The sequence below is a fragment of the Cervus canadensis genome, chromosome 13 (assembly GCF_019320065.1).
Source record: "Cervus canadensis isolate Bull #8, Minnesota chromosome 13, ASM1932006v1, whole genome shotgun sequence".
Lineage (NCBI taxonomy): Eukaryota > Metazoa > Chordata > Mammalia > Artiodactyla > Cervidae > Cervus > Cervus canadensis.
In genome coordinates, this window is record NC_057398.1 from 22,699,308 (window position 1) to 22,723,133 (window position 23,826).

Sequence of the window (23,826 nt, forward strand, 5' to 3'; positions counted from 1 at the left end):
CTTTTAAGTTTAAAATATAAACTGTTGCATATATTTTCTTTTTTGCTTAGTATTACATCACTAAGGGAAATAGACATTTTAGAAAGTAGTAATTGAATTGTCACTAGAGAAACAGTAATTGAAATGTTACATCATGCTGACATGATGTCTCTCCTGTGTACGCATAGCATCTTATGCATACCTCTGTTACATCATTATCAGATTATCTCTGTATCTCTCCTACAGGACTGGAAAATTATCCAGAAAACATACTGTGTCTCATTTCCCTTTTTAATCACTTGCAGTATAGGCTACATAAACATTCAGCCGAACCTGGTATTATATTAGGAGGAAAAAGTTTGATGTAGATAAAGTAGAGTGGCCTATATGCATACCTAGTTAAGTACTATTTCAGGGCAGAATTTCTGTCTACCAAATACATTTATATGAGAATATTTAAACACATTTGATTTCTTAACAAGAAAGTTGAATTTCCAGGTTGCCCAAAAAAGTTTCTTCAAACTTATCATTCAGTTATACATTTTAAAGTACAAGTTTTCTCATAAGTTATATGAAGAAGTAATTGTTTTCATTGTCTTGATTTTGTAAATGTTAGTCATCTGTTAATGTCTTTTTTTTTTTTTTGATAACTTTTTAGGTATTTACTTACTTCTATTTTTGACACAAAAAATTCTACTTGATAGGTACTTTAAGACTTCTGAGTTCTTGTACAGTTTAAATAGGTGTGTTCAAGCTATCTTGTTTAAAGTTCTGTTATTCAACTTCAGTTTTGGTAGTGGCGGATAAGATGATTTGGACCAACCCTTCCTCTAAGTAGAACTAGAAAAGTTAGACCAAGTATATGTATTTTAAAACCACAACTGGTTTTAAGTCATTGGAAAATAAACAAGATAGAAAAGAATTAGCAGTCTAGGAATGTGAGCCTGGCTTTTGAATATTCTGTCTCCACTGGGAACATTTGCCAGTTTTGGTGGAATGTCTGAGAATACTTAGGGTAGCTTCATGGGATCACAGGGAATGCAGTCTAGTGTTCACCACCATATGGGTGAACTCACTTTGGTCTCGGTACCCAGAGGGCTCTAGTCTAGAGTAAACCAGTCGAAGATAAGCCCCCAGTGATTTTGCAACCCAATTTCAGGTCACATCAGTCCTGAATAAATTGATGTTATCATGGATTGCTGGGGTTCACAGGATGTAAAATTAAATCCTCTCTGCAAGAAGGCCTTCAAGAGAAGATCACTTAAGAATTTTTTTTTTTTTCAAATTTGCAAATATAGTAACTAGGCACAATAAAAAGTAAACAGGCATAGGAAAGGCAAGATGACATGAATAAATTTAGTGTAAGAATTGGACAATAGAAACAAAATCACAGCAACTCTGGGTATTATCAGACATAGTCTGAAAATAACCATACTGACAAAATGAAAGACAAGGTTGAAAATTTCAAATGGGAAATAAAAAGCATTTTTAAAATGAAAATTCTAGAACTAAGAAAACATAATTACCAAAATTAGGAACTTAGTGAATGGGTTGAGTGGAAGATGAGACACAGTTGAAAAGAGAGTTAATGAACTTGTAGTATAGTTAGAAGAAAATATACAGAAGTAATCATGGAGAGACAAAAAATGATGAAAAAAAAAGAGGTAGAAGTTGAAGTAAGAAAGTTGACGCTCAGTCATGTCGGACTCTGTGACCTCATTGACTGCAGCCCGCTCGGCTCCTGCCCGTGGAATTTTCCAGACAAGATACTGGAGTGGGTTGCCATTTCCTCCTCCAGGGGATCTTCCCCACCCAGGATTCAAACCCACATCTCTTGCACCTCCTACATGAACAGGTGAATTATTTACCACTGTGCTATGTGGGAAGCCCCAAAGCAGATATTAGAAAGGATTATTGTTGATAAAGCTTCACATCACTGATGAAAGACATTAAGGCAGAGATTCAGTAAACTTTCATACCCCAGAGAATAAATGACTTGAAACCTACATTGTGAGTAGAGATTTAATATCAGATCTGGACCCTGAACACACATAGACCTGCATGAAAATCTGACCTTGGGTCCTCCCTCTTATAGCAGCACTTTGCTGTGGAAATAAGCTGTAATGAGACAAATAGAGAATGTTATGTGTTAGGAGCTAGTTATCTCTTAATTTTACTCTGAAACCTCATCTATCACGTTGCTTCTGAACTGAGAGAACTGTGAGTTGACATACTGGCCTTACATCTGTGCAGTGTGAACAATATAAGACTGGCAGGAAATCAAGGTACCTCTCTGTGTTGAGGTGAACCACCTGCATCTCAGCTGTCCTTGGCAACTGTGCTCACTTTCTGTGGTTTGGGGAGAGATCCAAGAAGCTATGCATGGTTTTGAAGATGCTGTGCACGCTGAATATCCTATCTTATATCCTTCTATAAAGCTAATGAAGTGCTAGATTTAAAACTAATTGTGTCTGATCCTGTGACCCTTGCTGGTGGTGGGACACATCTTATTAAAAGTGCTGAAAAAATACAATGGGAGATTCTTAAAAGAAAGCAGAGAAAAACTGTCTTCAAAGAATGGGTAATTGGACTGACAACTTCTCAGTGAAATAATAGAAATCAAAAGATAGTGGAGCCAGATCTTCAGTGTGTGAAGGAAAAATACCTGCCAATCTAGCATTCCGTATCCAGTAAATGAAGACTTTTTTAGATAAATAAGAATGAAGCATTTGCCACCAGCAGAAAATTTTCTACACTAAAGAAAATCTTAAAGGATATTCTTAAGGCAGAAGGAAAAAAAAATTGCAGAAGATGGAAGGTCAGAGTTGCAGAAAGGAATGGAAAGCAATAGAAATGGTAAATATGCAGTAAATCTAAATGCATGTTGACTATAAAGCAATGAATGAGGTCTGTTGGACATAATACACACATAGAATTAAGTACTTGACAATAATAAGTCGGAAGAATAAATGTGATTAAAGTGTCTCAAGCCCTTGCTTTGTCAAGGAAGGTGGCAAAAGAACTAATTAATATTAGACAGAAAGGGTGCATATTATAGTTCATAGGATAACCTCCAAAATACATTCTTAAAGTCAACGTTTTCTTCTGGCTTATAATATTTGCTTTTAATTCCTTCTATTTAAAGTCAGAATATGTCTAAAATTATTTGTTTTAATCTGAGGGACAGTACTTTGTCCTTTATCTTTTTCTTTCTTCCTAATACCTTCCCTATGTCTAAAAACACGTCAGAGTCTTCTGTCCTTTGTTCTTCTGTTAGTGGCTTTGGCATTTCTACTGTTAAAGTGCCACAACCTCTTGTACCACATTTAATTTTCAAAAGAGTTTTAAGATAAGTTTGAACTGTATCAAAAATACTTTTTTCTTTTTTTTAGAAGGAGAATTTTTTATTGTACACTATAGGTCCTCTCTAGGATACCTAGAAATGGTAATATTTATTATGTACTAATGAAGAATGCAGAATTCTTCATTTTATATTTTGTTTTTACTTTTATTATTTTAATTCACTTGAAGATATTTTAATTAAACTTTAGTAATTTAGAATTATTGCATATGGATATTCTGTTATTGCCAGATTCTTAGGATTTTAGCCCCCAAGAGTTAATCTTATTTGTATTGCCTATTTTGGTATTAATGTCATGATTTTTTTTTTAAAAGGGGGGAATTTGTATGAAATAACTGCTTGGAATACCACTTACCACCCTACTTTTATTTAGACTTTGAAATTTAATTTCCTCATTGGTTGGTTTTTAAATATAAATGAAGTGAGCTTGATCATATGTTTAACTTGCTGTAATAAAAAAATAAATTACTGTCCATTTATTTGAAAAAGCAATTGTAAAGTCTAAAACTGTGTACTTGAATGTAGTATACCCATATATGATTGAACATCCAAATACATTACATTTGAATAATTACACAATCTATGAAATAGTGTGGTTTGCTTTATTTCCATGTATAGCAGTCAGCTATGTATTTTTGATTATAGAGAATGGTGGGTTAGTGGGATGTAATTTCAATTCATTTTGTGACTCTTCTTCCTTGAAAAGTACCGCATAATTTATTTTAACCTCTTGTGTCCCGTTGTAGTAATGTTTGCTGTCTGATACTTATTGGACAAGCCGTTACCTGGATCTGTTCATGTTAGTTCTAGTTTCAGCTTTTCTTCTAAAATATTCTATTTACTCACAATTTCTAGTAAGTATTCATATGGACTAACATAAAATTTATTTCTTTGTTCCCTTCCTTCCTCCTGAAAGGCAGTAGTAATATGATTAGTTTAAGTAATTATCCTTAAACTAATTTAGAGTTGATTCCAAAGAAAGTTCTTTTGCAGCTGTATATTAGGAGAGTGTGGAGTCAGAGTGAATTTCCTTGGCAAGTGCATCAGTGGAAAATACCGTCATCATCTTGAAACATTGCGTAGGTTTTGATTTTTGTTTTCTTCCCCAAATAGTTATAGTAGCTTACTATTGAAAGGAACCGTTAGTAATGAATACATGTATATTTTAGAGAATTTAGAACAACAACAACAAAAAAAAACAAGAAAATATCTGTTATCACTTTCCCCAGAAATAACTAATATGGGCATTTTAATATAATTAACATGTAATTTTTTCCATTCATAGGAACTTTTTCCCCCAATAGCAGTGAATATTTTGTTTATTATCATGTATTCTTTACCTTTTGCCTTTGTCATGAACATTTCCCAGATCTAAATATATTTTGAAAAGACAGTTTTCACTGGTTCCATATTATTTACCATAATATGGTAAGTTAAGGATTTACCATAACTGATACACTGTTGTTTTGCTGAAGATACTTTACTTTCTACTACTATGAATAATGCTTCTTGAATATTTTTTAATAAAGCTTTAAATTTCTAATTAATTGTTTAGGAGAGAACTTTAGAGATTTATTCATTTGAAGGAAATGAATAGCTTTAAGGCTTTTGATTAAAATTGGTAGATTGCCTTATAGTACCGTCTATTTCCGTTTGGTCTTGCACAGAGAAAGTCCAGGTGTTTCTGTTTGACCATACCCATAAAACATGGACTATAATGCCAGTCTTTGCCAGTTAGAAAATAATCTTGTTAGTAAAAGAATCTTTATTAGTTATTTCCATAAACACTTTTATAAAACATTAACTTTTGATTTTTTACAAATCGTATGTTTATGTACTGAAAGTTGTTTTTTTAAAGAAATTCTTGTTTGAACAGGAAATTGAATGCAACTGAGATGTTTTACAATTATATTCCTTTGGCAATTTGATGTTAGTAATTTATATCTATTCCATTATCCTCTACATCCCACATCTACCTTAAAAGTAATGCTATAGAGTAAAAGTAAATTTGGAATGATATTCTTATTCTTTATTTCTGTTTTATCTTTTTTTATCATCACTGCTTTATTCAGACACTGAAAGTTAGGTAAAGGAGACCAGATATGTTCTATATCTGTGGATCAATTCTGTGGTATATCTCTTATCTGAAGCTATTGGTATGAAATATAAATTATTTCAAATTTATATTGAATATAATTTAACAAGGCAAATTATTTTCTGTTAAATAACCGTATCTATGTAGAGGGACACTATATTTTTGTTGACCTTGGCAGACCTTGACTCAAGGCAGACCTTGGTCCATGGTGACTCCTGCTGAGGCTGTGTGTCATACATAATTATCTAGTCTTGAGGCACCAACTATAACTAGATATCTACTAATGAAAGACAAAGCTTGTAAAGGATACTTAAAGACTCTCATAGGTCTTCAAAAGTGACAAATGTATATATATATACTATATCCTCAGAAAAAGCTTCAGTTAGTTATTTAAGGGTTATTAAGGGTGGATTTTCCTCTTGTGGCTTGAAACACCAGGAGTCATATTGAAAGTTTTTATAACTCAGTAGTAAAGTATGTCAGACTAATGATATCCCTAATTTCCCTTCTTTGAAACCAAGTCCAACAAGACTTGGCATGGAAATTTGTTAACAGTGTTAATCACCCATACTGTGCAAAGCTATAACTATATTAGGCAGGGGCATCTTTTTTTAGTCATATAATAAAATATATTCTTACTTCTTACAAATAAAACTTTATATAATGAAACACTTATTATAAAATATTTTTAACTAAAACTTTGTGTTCTTATGGAAATCTTTTCTTTACCTAAATCTCTTTTTATTCCTATCCATTAAAAATATTTCCTGAATGAATAAATACACTGCTTTGTACTGTTATTTGTGTTCATGTCTCCTGTCCCCTGCTAGTCTGTAACCTCCTTGGAAACAAACATCATAGGGTGTAGAACAAGGGCAAAGACTATCGACTCAGACCACTAAGGTTCAAATCAAATTTTCCACTTACTAGATCTTATACCTTGCTTAAGTGCCTTAACGTCACTGTACTTCAATTTCTTCATCTTTAAAGTGCTATTGATGATAATAATGTCCGACCTTTAGACTTAAATTGAAGAAAGTAGGGAAAACCGCTAGACCATTCAGGTATGACCTAAATCAAATCCCTTATGCTTATACAGTGGAAGTGAGAAATAGATTTAAGGGACTAGATCTGCTACACAGAGTGCCTGATGAACTATGGACGGAGGTTCGTGACATTGTACAGGAGATAGGGATCAAGACCATCCCCAAGAAAAAGAAATGCAAAAAGGCAAAATGGCTCTCTGAGGAGGCCTTAATGATAGCTGTGAAAAGAAGAGAAGCCAAAAGCAAAGGAGAAAAGGAAAGATACACCCATTTGAATGCAGAGTTCCAAAGAATAGTGAGGAGAGATAAGAAAGCCTTCCTCAGCGATCAATGCAAAGAAATAGAGGAAAATGATAGAATGGGAAAGACCAGAGATCTCAAGAAAATTAGAGATACCAAGGAAACATTTCATGCAAAGATGAGCTCAGTAAAGGATAGACATGGTATGGACCTAACAGAAGCAGAAGATATTAAGAAGAGGTGACAAGAATACACAGAAGAACTGTACAAAAAAGATCTTCACCACCCAGATAATCATGATGGTGTGATCACTTACCTAGAGCCAGACATCCTGGAATGTGAAGTCAAGTGGGCCTTAGGAAGCATCACTATGAACAAAGCTAGTGGAGGTGATGGAATTCCAGTTGAGCTATTTCAAATCTTAAAAGATGATGCTGTGAAAGTGCTGCAGTCAATATGCCAGCAAATTTGGAAAACTCAGCAGTGGCCACGGGACTGGAAAAGGTCAGTTTTCATTCCAGTCCCAAAAAAAGGCAATCCCAAAGAATGCTTAAACTACTGCACAATTGCACTCATCTCACACACTAGTAATGTTCAAAATTCTCCAAGCCAGGCTTCAGCAATACGTGAACCATGAACTTCCAGATGTTCAATCTGGTTTTAGAAAAGGCAGAGGAACCAGAGATCAAATTGCCAACATCCACTGGATCATCAAAAAAGCAAGAGAGTTTCAGAAAAACATCTATTTCTGCTTTATTGACTATGCCAAAGCCTTTGACTGTATGGATCACAATAAACTGTGGAACATTCTTAAAGAGATGGGAATACCAGACCACCTTACCTGCCTCTTGAGGTATGCAGGTCAGGAAGCAACAGTTAGAACTGGACATGGAACAACAGACTGGTTCCAAATAGGAAAAGGAGTATGTCAAGGCTGTATATTGTCACCCTGCTTACTTAACTTCTATGCAGAGTACATCATGAGAAACAATGGGCTGGATGAAGCACAAGCTGGAATCAAGATTGCTGAGAGAAATTTCAATAACCTCAGACATGCAGATGACACCACTCTTATGGCAGAACGTGAAGAAGAACTAAAGAGCCTCTTGATGAAAGTCAAAGAGGAGAGTGAAAAAGTTGGCTTAAAGCTCAACATTCAGAAAACTAAGATCATGGCATCCTGTCCCATCACTTCATGGGAAATAGATGGGGAAACAGTGGATATAGTGACTGACTTTATTTTTTTGGGCTCCAAAATCACTGCAGATGGTGATTGCAGCCATGAAATTAAAAGACGCTTACTCTTTGGAAGGAAAGTTATAACCAATCTAGACAGCATATAGTGTATTAAAAAGCAGAGACATTACTTTGCCAACAAAAGTCCGTCTAGTCAACGCTATGGTTTTTCCAGTGGTCGTGTATGGATGTGAGGGTTGGACTACATAGAGGGCTGAGCACAGAAGAATTGATGCTTTTGAACTGTGTTGTTGGAAAAGACTCTTGAGAGTCCCTTGGACTGCAAGGAGATCCAGCCAGTCCATCCTAAAGGAGATCAGTCCTGAATGTTCGTTGGAAGGACTGATGCTGAAGTTGAAGCTCCAGTACTCTGGCTACCTGATGTGAAGAACTGACTCACTGGAAAGGACCCTGATGCTGGGAAAGATTCAGGGTGGGAGAAGGGGACAACAGAGGATGAGCTGATTGGATGGCATCACCAACTCAATGGACATGAGTTTGGGTAAACTCCAGGAGTTGGTAATGGACAGAGAGGCCTGGCATGTTGTGGTTGATGGGGTCGCAAAGAGTCGGACACTATTGAGCGACTGAACTGTACTGAACTAGTGTTATCATAATGTTAAGTTAATGAATATAAAGGGTTTAAAATAGTGAAGGTTATATGAGTGTTTGCTAGTAGTAACTTTCATTTTCTAAAATGTCACTAGCATGTCCATTGACCAATGAATGGATGAAGTTGTACCTATGTACAATGAAATATTACTTAGCCAAAGAAAGGAATTTATCTGAGTCAGTTCTAGTGAGGTGGATGAACCTAGAGTCTGTTATATACAAAGTGAAGTGAGTCAGAAAAACAAACATCATTTATTAATGCATATATACGGAGTCTAGAAAAATGGTACTGATGAACCTATTCCAGGGCTGGAATAGAGACACAGAGAGTGGACTTGTGGACACAGGAGGGGCAGGAGAGGGTGGAACCAACTGAGAGAGCAGCACTGACATACATTTGCTACCATGTGTAAAATAGCTTAGCTAGTAGAAAGTTGCTGAACGAAGCTCAGCTTGCGAGTGATAGCCTAGAGGGGAGGGATGGGATGGGGGCAGAGTGAGAGGGAGGCTTAAGAGGGAGAGGATACATGCATACTTATGGCTGATTCACATTGTTGTATAGCAGAAACCAACATAACATTGTAAAGCAGTTATCCTCCAATTAAACATTTTTTTAAAACCACTAGCACTGAACAGATGGTGTGCACATAATGTATAATGAACGCATAATTTTTGTAATGAATGATACAGTTCTTCAGCCTCGTCCTTTCACTTGTTTGTTGCATAATTAATTAAATACTGGTTTTTGAAACCAAGGAGATACTGGAGTAAAGGGGAGAGGTATTTCTTATACTTAAAACTCAGTGGTAGTATGAAGACTCTATCAATTTAAGAAAAGTCGTTTTCTCGACATTAACATTTTGGATACCTATATAATTATTTCGTAGTTACCATTTTGTCCTTGGGATATAATCTCCAGGCTCTTGCACATTTTCAAAAACAATGAAAACATTATAGAATGTGTGCAGTGGAGGAATTGGTATTTATTATTGGTCCTTCCCTTTCTCCACTGCATTTGTCATGTTTCACAATTCAGTCTTCTCTAAAAAAGCCTTACATAATATATCTAGTTTCCAGTTTATATACGCTTTTATCCAAGAGATAGGCATTCCCTCTCTGATTTAGTAAACACTGTGTATAGAGCATCAAATTGCGCTAAACTAGGGAAGCTAAAGCTTGTATGAAAAGCAGTCTACATCCATTAAGATGCAGAAGGCATCTATGGTAAAATTTATTTATCACAATGATTCTCAGACCTGACTGATCATCTGAATCACCTTGGAATCTTTTCAAAAAATGTATGTAACAGAACAGCTCTCTTCTTAGACCCCTGAGTCTGTACCTTGGGGGAAGTGGGGAAGAGAGTAAAGATTCGTATTTTGGAAAGTTCCCCAGATCTCTGTAGAAAATTATATGAACAATCAGGTTTGGAAACAGATGATGTATGTTACCACTGGAGATTTGTATGCATAGTAACCAGGAGGCATTAATGGTTCTCAAGCATCTGTTAAAGAGGGAATAATTGTAATTATGAATACCTAATGTCTGTTAGATTTTGCTACTTCTTATGCTTCTCAGGAAGAAACACACAAAAGAATAAGATGTGGTCTTTTTTCTTTTATTCAATTTTAAAAAGCTACCTTTAATATATATTGATTTCCCACCTTCACAAACTATTTCTCATCCTAAATTCTTCAGTGAGCACTGAGAAGACAACATAGGATCTTTTTTTTTCTTTCTTTCCTTTCTTCATTTCTGTTTCTTTCCTTCCCTTTTATCTTTCCTTTCTTCTTGCCTCTAGCCAGATGATTTATAAAAGATTTTCCTGACTGGAAGAGGGCCAATCTGAATGATCTCTTGTCTGTCTTGGGCGTGGAAGGAAAGGAGATTCTGAGCATGGACCCTGCCTTCCAGGAAGACTGTGGCTCCCGTCTCTCCTAAGTGCCCCGCTCGTCCCTGTGTCCAGACTAGAGTCGGGTGGGGAAGTAGAAAATAGAGGAGACCAGAAGGTTGTGGAAAACGGAAGCAAACCTGTGATTTATTTCTTCTCTAAATTACATTCAGTTCAGTATCCCTTAACCTTAATGTCCACTACTCTCTGGACAGTTTCTATGAAAACATTTGTTGTATTAGATATTTCATGGTGAAAATGTAATGAAATCAGCAAAATAATTTGGTGGGTCTGTATGGTGACATTTTAAATATTTTATTTTCCTTTTTATATATACTGTAATGGAATTTGACCTATATTAGAATGGTTCTTAAAATTTCTTTTTCTCATTAAATGCTTCTTTAAAAATAGTGTTTTTCCTTCTAAAATATACAAGTTTTGAAGAGTAGAATCACACAAATTGTTAAGTAACTTGATTATGGATTTTGTTTTGCTTTTTTAAAAGAAATTTATTAATATCAGTTTGAGAGTGCATTCTGAATGATGCCATTAGCCTATTAATAATTTTCATTATTATCCCACCATGGTTTAAAGTGTCCAAAATATTTTGAGATGGGAAAAAATTTAACTTTGGTTTCTGAATGTTTATCTTGATATTTCCTATAAGTTTCTATAACACTAGTAGAAGGAAAGAGAGTGAATGTTGGGTATCATTTCCTTGACTTAAACATTTTTAATGAATACTGCTTGAATTGGTTTCATATGCTGAAGTGTAGACAGTAATTAAAAAATGATTATTCTTTTCTAACTGAATAAAAATATATTTAACAATTACTTAAAGCAGAGTTAACCAAAGACAGCAGCTATTTGAGAGAAAAGTGTTTCCTGCAGTCTATCCGAGGAAAAGAAATGTGATTTTGTATCTTACTTCCACAGTCCCACATTAATTTCTGTTGTTCTTATGACAGTCTCCTATACTGATGTGATTCTTGTGGAGGTTTGTGCCTTCCATATCTCTTACTCTATTATATCTTAAATCCCATTTTATGCAGCATGTCTTCCAAGTAAAGCTATCAGAAGTTGACATTAGCTAGTCCCAGGATGGTAGAAAAATTATTAATTATTAACTGCTGAACATAGGAATAATTTGATTATGTAGAAAAGTCATTCATTATAATTGCTGTAAAGAAGCCATTTAATTTTGTGCCTGTTTATGTTAGTCTTTTTTTTTTTTTTTTTTTACTGTATATAAAAAGATCAGCTTCGATGAAAATAGATTTTTTTGTTTGAACTGTGATAGCCAAGCGAAAAATGAAGATGAGGCAGAAAATAAATATAAAATATTTGCTTTTAATGACAGAGTATGTACATATTGTTGAGAATTAAATAGGTCATTAGTTATGCTTGTATTTGTCTTCAGGATCTTTGACTCTAATGAAAGTAGGAAGCTTTAGGCAGAGATTTTGTATAGAAAGTCAATCTGACTTTAAGTATCTCAATTAAAAAAGATAATTTAGTATCTGAATCGGTAGTGGCAATGAAATCATCTATTTCAAATTAGTTTTCAAATGAGAGTCTCAATATAAATTTAGCCAAGGGCTGGAATTTTAAAAGTGTGAGTAAAATATTTAGTCTATCCAGAAATTGTGATGTAACCAGATCTTAACAATTAAGGACTTTCTAATTATTTAGTCTCAAATATTGAGTTTTTTTTTAAATTTTGCCAGATTTCTTATATGTAGCTGACAGGTATAAAGACATGCCAATTTGGCATTCTACTCTGTAGAAATTCCAATAATATAGGCTATTGCTATAATTTACTATATCATAGAAAATGTTGGATTAATTTTTTTAAGTTTTATTAAGCACAGTTTTATTCTTTGGCATTTTATAAATTTAAAATCAAATTTATTCATGTACAAAGTTTTAACCATTAAAACTGGAGTCTTACAAATGTAAAACCGAGTTTTGGTATGTAATCTCAGCACAAATATGATCCCATTTTCTTTTTAATGTAGCTTGAGTCCATCATGCATCTACTCTGCTCTTCCACTTAGCACTCAAGCTTTCATCATTCCCTGCAGTTACTTCTCAGTAGGACCTGTGCTGCTTGAAATCCTTCAGTAGTGTCCCAGTGGTTATAAAATAAAATCTAAGCTTGATGTGATGTCTGACAACACCCTCCTTCTTCAGACTTCCCACCTACCTTTCCAGCATGGTCACCTACCACTTGCATAGGCATATTTTATACTTCAGCAACACTGAATTGCTTATAAATCCTCCAACACCTCTAATGGGTTTTTATGTTTGTTTCTTTGCATTTAACCTTTGTGCCTTTGATCTTGCAGTTCCCTGAACCCAGTTATTCTTTCACATACCTCTTTATAGTCCATATTGTAATGTCATTAGACTGGAGGTCCTTTCACTAAAGTACTGATTTTTGTAGCCACAAAAGTAGTAGAGGGTTCATTGAGTGGATAACAGCCATTTGATTGATAACTGCCTAGCCCTACCTTTTGCCTATTGGTGAAATGATTTATATCGTATTTGATATCCTTCAGGCTTTTTGAACACTTGATGATAGGGAGCTTGTGATTCACAAGGAAGTCTATTATATTTTTCCTTAACTCAAAATCTTACCACGTTGACTTTGGTAAAACTTGGTAAAAGAACAGCTCTTTTTTCCCCATCACCTCATAAACAGTAAATATCTCTTAAATGTGTGATGTTCAAGAACTTGTGGCTCTGCTTACAGCAAAGATCAACATTTTCTGTATTAATTTTCATTGTGTTAACTTGCTCTTTACTTCTGATTTACTTGAATCCTCTGGGGGTATAATGTTACTTGAATATGTAGACAGTTCAGAACTGCTGATTTCATGTACTACTTACACTTTCATGAACTAGTTTAAAATATGGGAATAGGAGACGGAAAGAAAAGAAAAGAATAAGGCAATTACTAGTATATGTAAACCACACTAGTATTTTACATATTCAGCTTCCCATTACATTTTACTTCTTGTAAATTCTTACAGATTTCCACTTGTGAAGTTAACTTAGAACTAACTAAATTTCTGTGAGCCACTAATGTAATTCAAATACCAGTATGGAATATAATGTCTTTTAACCAAATAAATTTATATAATAAGGGTAAAAATATTACCAATAACCTTTACATGTATAATCATTCTTATTGAACTCAAAAGCTTTCATAGGTTAAAAAAGTCTTGTCCTGTTTATCTTGGTTATTACATTGGCCTTGCACTCAGTAAATGAAAACAAACAGACAAACAAGTAAATCTTTCCTCTCTACTTCCCTCTCCCCAGCCCCCTGACCAAAAGTAGAAAGATGCAGATTTCTCCTTTCTCTTGAGTTCAACATTTATAGATAGCTTCCAGTATCTGTACTAGTGTTTTTCAAGGTATGGTCTACTGATCATCTACTTCAGAATTACTAATAACATGGTATATGTATTTAACATGCAAATTTCTAAACCCCAGACCTATTAAGCTAGAGTTTGAGGGAGAGACCCAGGAACCTCCATTGCTTGTTGTTTTTTCTTATGGGATGCATAATTCTCTTTCATTTTATTAAAAAACCTAGAATTATAGGGAGAAAGATTTTTCATCCCCTCTTTTAATCAGTCTTGCTCTCACCTGTGGAAATTTATAGAGCTCCAACAGTGTTCTCATCTGGGAAAGGGGGAAAAAGTGTTTTTAAAGTGTTTCTGACAATGGCCACCAGAGACTTCTTCATCTCCCAGGAGTAAGTAGGTACATCTCACACCTTTCCAAGAGCCACATTAGGAGGCCTTGTGAGGTTCCTTTGGAAGGTGGTTACTTCAGAAGCTATAAAGACCAACTGTGAGGGAAACATTGGGTATTGAGGTTCTAGTTGATCTCACTGCAAAAATAAAGGCTAGAACAGTCTTGTATTGCTTGTGGTAAGTCAGGATCTTAAAGCTGGAGTCAAAGATCTGACTCCCAAAGGCATCCTTATGTTTAATCAGCCTGATTTGACTCAGTGTTTACCAATTTATCATGAAGCATACAACTCAGAGACAGCCAAATGGGGAAAAGGCGTAGGGAGAGGTATAGGTAGGCGAGGTAAGACCAGGGGCTTCCGTACCCCTCTGGGCAAGCGTCTAAGCCTGTGAGATACCAAGTTTGGGGCTTTCTTTCCCTTTGTTTATTTCCCTTGTAAATATTTGTTGAATTTCACAAATTAAGTTTTATCTAATCTTTTTTGTTCCAATTATTTATCAAAGAAAAACTCTATTTCAGTGTCATACATTTGTCTCATTCATTTATGCATTTAGTCTCCTCATTCCTGTTTCTTTTCACCCCTCCCACCCCCCCACCATAGATTACTTCTGATCCCGTTATATCTTTGTAATCATTTCACAGAGGAATACAGATGGAGTTAAACATTGCTTGTTACTTTTAATTAACCCAGAAAAGTTTCCTTCAAACTCAGTATTTATGTGTAACTCCAGCTTGTATATTTGGCCATCATTAAAAATTAGGGGAAAATTTGATAAATATATTATCTGAACTTTCCCATTATTTTATCTTTTTCACTTTGAATACCTTTATCTAATTTAAAGATTATATTTTGCCCTCACTATTAAATATGATCCCTTTAAAAAAAATCCAATTCTAATTATAGAAAAAACGTAGTAGAGGAATTGATTCGAAGGTAGCTCAAATCCAGATTTAGTAGTAATTAGTTAGGAAGTCAGCCTTTAAAATAGTATAGAGGAATGGTAGACATGATTTTTAATTGACTCCTCTTTCTACTCCTTTAATGATTCCTATTTCCTCAAGTGTTTGATCTTAGGCATCCTATCTAAACTGTTACTTGTGTTCAAGGTTTTCAAGAATCTAGAATAATGTTATTTGTCCAACTTTATTTCTGTTGTTTTTTTGTTTGTTTGTTTGCTTGTTTTTTAGCAGAAAGCATCTATTGGGAAGGTTTCTTCATTGTCCCAGACTATTCCCATTTTTACCTCTAGACTATGCTGATGTTGTTCCTTATGTGTCTATATTGCCTTGTGCTCTTTATTGCCTCTGCCATTTATCTAAATCCTTTCATCCTGTCCCAACTCCAACCCCTGTTTATCTACCTCTCTCCTGACCATTCATCTCCCTGGTTTCTGGTTTCTGTGATGGTCCATACTGATTGTACCGTACCAGCCGCCTTTCAGGTGTTTTCTTCTCCAAGGTTGCATGTCATTAGTGTTGCCTTAGTTATATTTCTTGCTTCTAGTTTGAGAGCAAAAAGTATCAACACCAGCAACTGCCATGATGAAAGCTACTTCATTTTATAGGGAAGTTATAGTTAAGATAAAATTTAGTCTTAATCTGAAAAGCCTGCATTATGTTTTTAATCAGTTTTACAAGATCATAAATCTGATGCTGAAAATAATACAGTAGTGTATTCATACTTGAGAAAACTGCCCTTTAATTGTAAAGAAGTTTAGGTTACAGTGTCTTTTTCTATTTTCTTGGCCACACTGCACACAGCATATGGGATCTTAGTTCCCTGACCAGGGATTGAACCCTTGGCCCCTGCATTTGAAGTTCAGAGTCTTAACCACTGAGGATCACCTGAGAAGTCCCAGTTATAGTGTTTCAACGAGAATAACTACCACTTATTTTTTTGGTGCCTGAAATATGCAAATTCTTTTTTGGTTAGATACATTGCTGTGTTTTCTTTGAATCTTCATAAAAATTCTCTGAAATACTTAAGATTATCTGTTTTATAGTTGAAGAAATTGAGTTTCAAGGAGTACTATGGCAGAACCAAAATGCAGATCTAGTTCTCCTTGCCTTAAATTAACTGCTGTTTCCACTTCGTTACATGATATCCCTAAAATAATACAGAACTCTTTGGAACAGCTCTGCCAGAGTATCCTGGAGGAATTTATCCAATAGCACGCTTAGAAATGAACAGTTCCATGCTCAGAAGCCCTCCTTTATATTAATCAGCAATAAAGAGTCATTTTTCCCTGTCAGATATGCCACTGTGAGCACATTGTTGTCAGACTTTATTCAGAAGAGCTGTCAAGAGGTATTGATACATGAGAGAAGTTGTCTGGTGTGGCAAAGAAAATTAAGTTGATAAGAGCTGCTTGGTGAGAAGGGAGAAGACTTCGGAAAGCATTTGGAATAAAGAAAGGGTGGTGAAAATGATGTGATATTTTTGTGTAACTCAATCCTCTCTCCCTTGTACATGTTTTTTATAACCTTTTCTTGCTGAATAAGGGTCATTTTGAGTTTGTGTGCTAAGTGTACCTTCTTAACTGTTCTTTTTCTGTTCTCTGAATCATGGTTGTTGTTCTATAACTCATTTGATTGTATTTGAATGTATTGAAGTGTATTTAAATGAGGATTTGATGCAGTTAGAAGTTGGTATAGAAAAGACTGGATAACAAAAGTCTTCTTAATAATGAAGTGCATTAAAAATGGAACCTGCAGCAACCAACCATGTGGACAAATGAGAAAATGCCTTTTGTCTGCAAATTGCAGTGATCCTACATTAACATGGAGGTCTCTGTCTGGCTTAGGACAGCTGGCTAAGTCTGATCGTTCCCCTCCATACAGCCTTTAAAACCAGCACTCCTTAGTACTGCTTTCCTTGCCATTTTGTTTGCTATCTCTGCTAATTAAGTGTAGTAGATTATTAATAGACTACTAGGTGAGATTACTTCTGCATCCATCTTAACGAGTGATTGAGGTATATTACAGTTTTTTAAAATAGATTCTTTTTTGTTTGATTAAGGAAACTACAACCAGGAAATAGAATGAATAGAGAAATGGGATTTTTCTGAGGGACCACATTGGCTTAACTAATCCAGGGTTATCAGTAAAGGTCAGTCAATATTTTGGATATGAAGAAGCTATTCAGAGTTAGCTTCCATCAATCATTAAGAATTGATTTGTCATTAAGAAAGTGATTTTTCCAAAATACAATTTATGTAATTTTGTAAGTCTATAACTAAATTTCAGGAATGACTGTTTCATGGAAAAGCTTGCTACTGAATATTAGCTTAGTACTCAATTTGAAATCTAAATTTTTTGTAATAAATTTTTCATTGTGTGTATTCTGCGGTAAGTTGTGGGGAGGGGTATGGGAACAGGGAAAAGAACTGTGGTGGCATTTCTAATACTTTGGGGTATGATATATAGCACCAGGGTATGCAAGTCACTGCTGGGTTTATTTGTAACTAATTGTGTGAGAATCCTTGTTTGTGGTTCTGAAATCCCAAAGCTGTTATTCTGACTGATTCTTGTATCAGACCGTTAGTGAATAAGTAGTCTTATTTTTCAAGGCTCTTTAGAAGTCCTTAGTCTACAGTTTAGATTATAGATAAAAACCATTTTATGATTTTTTTACTCACTTATTTTTGCAAAGAGCATGACAAATTCAAACCTAGATTCAAGACCCTTCACTAAAATAACCTGTAACTAAGAATCATGAACACAAATATTATTCAGATCTAATTCAAAAGGGAAAAGAATGCCTTATGACTGAACCTGTCTAAACATATGTTTACACCATATATTTGAGAGGTATCCTCACCACTCTTTATTTACTTTCTAGGATATCTCAACCAAGACCATGAAATGTAGTACTTCACCTTTTGTTCTTAAATCCTTTGCAGCACCCCCTATCATTTTGCCTTTAATTGCTACCATATTCTTTCTTTGTTCTTCTGTGTGACTACATGTGTTTCCATATCCTTTCCTGCCAGATCTTATATGACCCTTAAAACTATTTCCTTTGTAAACTCCAGTAAATCTAGTAATGGATAGCTAACTTCTACTCAAACAAGATATATGTGAATATAAGAATCAAATGATCCTCATATATAACAAATCAAAGCAGATAATGTAAATTAAAAATAGACATATAAACACAAGTGAGTATTTTGTACCCTGTACTAACACCTTCATTTACATATGCTTCTTTGCTATTTGAAGTTTTATGGAAGCTCAGACTTTGAGCCTGCAATAAATTTTAAATCCCATTATAAGATGGATATTTACTGTATCTGTACTGTTATGCTTAAAGATTGAATGGAACTACAGCTACTTTTATGGCCAAGGATATGCTACAAACAGGGACAATCAGATATGTAATGCTATAGCTGTATGATTTTTTATGATAGGTTGGTGCCTGTGCCTGGTGTTAAAATTTTTTTATTGAAGTATAATTGACTTATATTGGTTTCAGGTGTTCACCATAGTGATTTGACATTTTCATACATTACAAAATAATAAACCATGATAAGTCTAGTTAATACTTGTCACATATAAGGTTATTGAAATATTATTGATTATATTCCTATGCTGAATGTTACATTCCCATGACTCATTTATTTTATAACTGAAAGTTTGTACTTCTCAGTCTCCCTCATCTGTTTCACTCATCCCCTAATCCCTCTCACCTCTGGCAGCTACTAGTTTGTTCTCTATGTTTGTTAGTCTATTTCTGTTTTGTTATGTTTGTTCCTTTGTGTTGTTTTTTAGTTTCCACATCTAAGTGAAATCCTACAGTTATTTGTGTTTCTCTGTCTGACTTATTTTACTTAGCATAATACCCTCTAAGGCCATCCATGTTGTTGCAGATGGCAAGATTTCATTCTTTTTTATGGCTGAGTAATATGCCATCACGTATGTGTGTGAGTGTGTGTATGTATGTCACATCTTCTTTATTCATTCATCTCTTGATGGACACTTAGGTTGTTTCCATATCTTGACTATTGTAAATAATGCTGCAGTAAACATGGCGGGGTGTGCATATGTGTTTTTTTGTCCTTCAGGAATATACTTAGAAGTGGAATTGCTAGATCATATGGTAATTAAATTGTTAATTTTTTTTGAGAAGCCTCTGTACTGTTTTCTGTAGTAGCTAGACCAATTTACATTCCCATCAACTGTGTAGGAGGGTTCCCATTTCTTCACATCCTTGCCAACAATTGTTATTTGTTCTGCACTGGGTCTTACTTGTGGCATGTGGGATCTAGTTCCCTGACCAGGATTGAACATGGGTTCCCTGCATTGGGAGAGCAGAGTCTTAGCCACTGGACCACCAGGGAAGTCCTGTTATTTGTTCTCTTTTTAATAATAGCTATTCTGATAGGTATGAGGTGATATTTCACTGTGATTTTTAGTTTTAGTTTCTTGATGACTAGTGTTTATATCTTTCTATGTGTCTGTTTGCCATTTTTATGCCATCTTTGGAAAAATGTAAATTCAAGTATCCTGTCCATTTCTTAATCAGGTTGTTTGGTATTTTTTCAGTGTTGAGTTGTATAATATAAAGATTAGGTCTTAACAGAAAGCGAGTAAGTTGAAGGCAGGGAGGAAATGAGATAATCTGGTGACTCTGGTATAGGTAGTTAGGTGATTCCTTCCTTGTGTGTGTGTGTGTGTGTGTGTGTTTCTGTCTATACACACATATTATTCCAAACAGACATGAGACATGACTTTTTACTACTTTGAAATTTGAGTAATTTCTTACTATATTAAGTTAGACTTTTAAAATGGCAAAACATCTTAAAAGAAGCCCTACAAAGAAATTATACTACTAGACCAATATATATATATGCATGCATGGCCATATTCCCAGAGAGAGAAGCAGGTTATACCAAATTATATTTAAAGAATGCTAATTTTCATATTTGTTTGGTAGAGACAGATTCCAGTGCAGTGGTAAAAATTTAGTGAGCTACTATTTTGTATTTATATTCATGATCACCTTAGGCTCTTTTATCGTTAGATAAAATTTGAATTTCATACACACTTATGTCTGATACTACTCTCACTGTGACTAATGCTACTTTTTCTTAAATCTAGTCATGAAGTATAGGAGATATCTAGCACCTAGAATACCATCGCTTTGCCCTAAAAATACCTGGTACACCTTGTCTTAGAATGATAGTAAAAAATTTTCAACATTAATGCATATTTTCATTATTTATTTAGGAAACTCATTTATAAAGCATAAGCATTTTAGATTTGAAAATGTAATAAGCCAACCAATGTAGAAGTTCTTTCAATTAGCAGTGTAATTCATTTCCTCCTCTTAGGTGAATTAGTTGTAAGAGTAGGTATTTGTTTGAATGAATCAAAAAAAGTTGAAGTGTGATAAAGGTAATATATTTTATTAAAACAATAACCCTTTATTCTGTTAATCATACATTATGACTATATTTTTCTGTTCATAATAGTCCTTATAGTTTGGGATTAAAAAGGGACCCAGTATCATCCTACGCAAGGATACCAGTGGGGAGGAAAGAGAGGATTTGTGTTTAACTGAGTAGTCTTGAAAGCATTCCTTTATGACACATAAACTCCAAGATCTTAAATTGGGTTGGCGGGGTGGCTATTAGCCTCGCACAGCCGCTACATATGCTGACTTTGGTGTACTTCCTTCCACCTTACTTCTGTGGCCAGGTCCTTCTCTCAGATGGTATTGTACTTGAAATTTTGTATATTTTAAAACTATATATATTAGATAATATATATACAATATATAATAATTTTATGTATTATTATACTTGAAATCATACTTATGGTTAGGAATCTAGGCATGTGAGATTTGAGGTGTAATATCTATATATAATATCTGAGAGCTGAGATTCTCCCATACGTATCAAATGCTCACCTAAGACCCCTTTCTCCTCCTAAGTTAGTAAATTCAAGTCACGGCCAGTCAGTGATAAACTTAACAAACCAATATGTCTAAAACCAAAAATTAGCATATTTCATCAGTCTCCACATATTGACTCATGGCTTCGCTATTTCATAATTGTGTGTATGGCTTTGAACAAGTTATTAAGTGTCTTTAAGATCATGTTTTATTCTTTTTGAATTGAGGATAAAAGTATTATCTTATCTTCCTCTGTGGATTACTGTGTGGATTAAGTGAAATATATAGTCCTTAACACAGCAACTGGCCTGTAGTTCTCAACAATTAGTTATGTGATGATGATAGAATTCTTTTTTCATTGTCTCTATAAGACTGTAAAATGAGACAGTGAAGACAGTAGTAAAATGAGAACCTTAGAGTCTAAGAAAACACATTTTATTAATTGTCTGTCTTGAAAACACAGTTCAAACCATTAATTCACTCAGTTTTAGATCCTTTATAGAACGCACGGAAGGCTGACTGTTAACATTTTCATTTAAAGAGCAGGACCTCTTATTGATAGATTGTGTTTTTGTATTCATTCTCTCTTAGACATATTTACATATTTTTTACTAAGTCATTTCTGAAAAACCACATGCTGAAAGAAAGGCCAGGGTCAAAAGAAACTCTTTGGTTTACCAATGGCACTTATTTAAAAACCACTGGGGATCATCTTGGAGCCAGTATTTGCGTATATTTGTGTGGGCTCTCATACGCTGCCCACGCGCAGCATAGACAAATATCTATATTAAGGTAAGTGGTCACTCTGGGCAAATTGGGAGACTCTCTTGATGAATCAGATCCAAACAAAAGTGAAATGGGTATAACTCCAAAATCCAAAACAATAGAAACGATAAAAGTGAAATGGGTATAACTCCAAAATCCAAAACAATAGAAACGATAAAAGAGAACCTCTGCAAGTGGGTTTTAATGGAAGAATTATTGTGCCTGTCAGGAAATCCACTACAGCTCAATAATATGAAGCAATGAAATGTTAGCACTTTGAGTATTTTCTCTCTTTATATATAAATCAGAGGCTACCATAGGAAAGTATATAACTGCCTTGGGATGGTGTGAAGGAAATATAAAAGAATGAAGAAATTGGAGAATTGAATAATACCACTTAACAGAACATTGATGGAAGAGAGCCTTCTCAGAATCTCTGCATGTTATCGTATTTGCATTTCATCTCACGGGAAAGGAAGGGGATGTTCATAAGGCAACTGTGGGTCATGCTTAAACAGAAAAACTGAAAGGGCAAATTCATTTGGAAGTGTTTTTCTATTAAACCCACTTATAGAGGTTCTTTTTTATCAGGTTTCTATTGTTTTTGGATCTCAGAGTTTATATCGATTTCACTTTTGTTTGGATCTGATTCATCAAGAGTCTCCCAGTTTGCCCAGAGTGATCATTTACCTTAACATTAGATATTCATCTGTACTGCACATGGGCTGTAAGATCCTGAAAGAAAATCAAATTCAGCCTCACACAGAGTCTGTGACCTCCTACATGAGGAGAAAAGCCATTTTAATTTTTTTTTTTTTTTTTTTGGCTGCACCTGCAGCATGTGGGCTCTCAGTTTCCTGACCAGGGAAAGCCATTTTAATTATCAAGAGGCATTTTGAATACAGATGTTAACCACCCTCTCACTCCACCTCAAAGTAAGAAAAAAACGAGACAAAAGCCCCTAACTTTTATTTCTGTGTTTATAAGCTTGGTATGAAAAGAACCTGAAGTGTGAATGGCCTTCTATTTGCCGTGACACTGCAGTCATACTCAAAATTAACACTCTTTGAGCAACAAGCAAACAAGATAAAAAGCAGAGACATTACTTTGCCAACAAAGGTCCATCTCGTCAAAGCTATGGTTTTTCCAGTTGTCATGGATGGATGTAAGAATTGGACTATAAAGAAAACTGAGCACCGAAGAATTGATGCTTTTGAACTGTGGTGTTGGAGAAGACTCTTGAGAGTCCCTTGGACAACAAGGAGATCCAACCAGTCCGTCCTAAAGGAAATCATTGGAAGGACTGATGCTGAAGCTGAAACTCCAATACTTTGGCCACCTGATGCGAAGAACTGACTCATTGGAAAAGACCTTGATTCTGGGAAAGATTGAAGGCAGGAGGAGAAGGGGATGACAGAGGATGAGATGGTTGGATGGCATCACTGACTCAATGGACATGAGTTTGAGCAAGCTCTGGGAGTTGTTGATGGACAGGGAAGCCTGGTGTGCTTCAGTCCATTGGGTCGCAAAGAGTCGGACACGATTGATTGACTGAACTGAGCTGAAAAAAGATATCTCTGTTTATTAAAAAAAAAACACCAAATAAGACACAAGCCTCTATGGAAAGAATATTAAGGAATTGACAGATACAGTGATTTTGATGTAACAGATATAATGTGGTTGTTATCATTTAAAGCCTATCTCAAATTTTTATATACTTCTTTCTTCATATATATATTTAATATTTTTCCTTAAAGATATATATTTGTATATATCTTTATATATATATATATTTGTAAAGATATATATTTGTATATATATCTTTAAGGTTGACTATTAAATTCAGGGCATCCTTCCCACTGTCTGTGTCCCCTAGGGAATTGTCTTTGCAGGTACTGTATGTTGTACATAGTGATTTATCTGTGTCATTATGTCAGGTGC

At 34.7% G+C, this 23,826-nt stretch overlaps 1 protein-coding gene and 1 non-coding gene across 5 annotated transcripts in view; both read left to right on the plus strand.

Annotated features, from left to right (window-relative positions):
- Positions 1-23,826, plus strand: part of COP1 (COP1 E3 ubiquitin ligase) — a 214,047-nt gene that overhangs the window by 169,943 nt on the left and 20,278 nt on the right. The gene's annotated exons all lie outside the window — the stretch shown is intronic.
- LOC122452652 lies at positions 16,927-17,067 on the plus strand. The gene has a single exon (XR_006272809.1).